This window comes from Melospiza melodia, unplaced genomic scaffold, assembly GCF_035770615.1.
Source record: "Melospiza melodia melodia isolate bMelMel2 unplaced genomic scaffold, bMelMel2.pri scaffold_32, whole genome shotgun sequence".
In the NCBI taxonomy this organism is placed as follows: domain Eukaryota; kingdom Metazoa; phylum Chordata; class Aves; order Passeriformes; family Passerellidae; genus Melospiza; species Melospiza melodia.
Window position 1 is genome coordinate 6,993,500 of NW_026948638.1, and position 1,938 is coordinate 6,995,437.

The window sequence follows — 1,938 nt, forward strand, 5'->3', positions numbered from 1 at the left end:
GTGGGGCCCCAGTTCATCCCAGTTCATCCCAGTAACTCCCAGTAAACTCCCCAGTAACTCGCAGTAACCTTCCAGTAACTTCCCAGTAACTCCCAGTTCATCCCAGTAACCCCCCAGTAACTCCCAGTAACTCCCAGTAACTCCCACTTCATCCCAGTAACCCCCCAGTAACTCCCAGTAACCCCCAGTAACTCCCAGTTCATCCCAGTAACTCCCAGTCCATCCCAGTAACTCCCAGTAACTCCCAGTTCATCCCAGTAATTCCCAGTAACCCCCCCAGTGCTCCGCAGTCCATCCCAGTAACTTCCAGTCTATCCCAGTCCCCCCCAGTTTGTCCCAGTTTGTCCCAGTCCCGCCCTGCTCAGAAATCCCAGTGATTCCCCCGGCCCCAGTTCCCTCCCAGTATAACCCAGTCACTCCCAGTATAACCCAGTTCCCTCCCAGTTCGTCCCAGTTCCCCTCCTGTCCCCCCCAGTTTGTCCCAATCCCTTCCCAGTTCCCCCAGTCCCTCCCAGTTTGTCCCAGTTCCCTCCCAGTATCCCCCAGTTGGTCCCAGTCTGTCCCATTCCCTCCTCCCAGTATCCCTCAATTCCCTCCCAGTGCACCCCCAGTCCCTCCCAGTATAAACCAGTATCTGCCAGTCCCCTCCCAGTCCCTCCCAGTATAAACCAGTCCCTCCCAGTCCCTCCCAGTTTGTCATAATCTCCTCCCAGAATCCCTCAATTCCCTCCCAGTGCACCCCCAGTCCCTCCCAGTGTTGGAAAAGAAATGAAATTTAGCAAAATATTTAATTATAGTGAGTTGTGTGTGAACTGGTTTGTTAAAAAGTAGTTTTGTAGCCGTTGAAAAGTGTGTGTTGGGTTTTGTGTGTTACCTAGCAGGTAGTCTTAGGGATTTAATAATAATTAAACTAGTGCAAGAAAGTAAGAATGCTAACCTGTCTAGAGGCAGCATACAATGCTCTTAGAATAAGATAAGCAGAGGATTAATGATCTTGTTTGTGAACCAAGGAATGTATCACAAGGAGTCTGTGACCAGGCAAGGGGAACGGGAAACTGTTCCTTGGAGACTTTGTTGTGAATCGCATGTATAAGAGGGAAGCACCCATACGTGAATTTGGGGGGCTCGGACTTTGGGACGTGAGTCCCCCAGTTCCCCGGGCCCTTAATAAAGCACCCACAAAACTTATCCGAGTTTTGTGTCATTTATCAATCGGGCAACAGTTTTCTGGCGACCGTGGCAGGACTCCGAGGGCTGCTGGGGTGGTTCGCGTCCCGATCCACTCCAACTGGCACCGAGCACTTCTCGGGGAGTCATCGGTCGTGCCCGACCCCCCGCGCCTGTCGGACAAACTGCATTAAGGTAAGCCCGAAGGTGCTTTATATTGGAAAAAAGGTGATAATTGGATTTGGATTTGGTGGTTGGTAAAAAAAGCCTAGGCTCCGGCCATAAGACGTCTAAGGACGCAGGACCGGAACTCGCCTCCTGTTTGTTTTAGGGAAGGGCGGTGAGAAGGTATATTGGTTTAAGATATATTGGTTTTTTGGGATTAATAGTGGAATTAAAGGTTGTAATATGATGTCTTTTAAAACTTTTAAAACCTTAGTGCAAGCAAATGGTAAAATACCTGGAAATACACCATTAGGTTGTATATTGAAACGGTGGAAAAGTGAGGGGTATTATCAAGAATTGGATAAAAGTAAAATGATAGATTATTGTAATCATTGGTGGCCTGAATATGAGATTGGGGAAGCGGGATGGCCGGTGAATGGTACACTGGAATTGGGGATAATGGAATCTTTGATGCAATTTTTAAGGAGGAATGAGAAATGGGATGAAATACCATATTTGGATTTGTTTTTCGTTTTATATCGGAAAGAGGAATGGCAAAAGGAATGTGGTATTTTGGTTTTAGAAGTGAATGATGAAAGGGAGTGT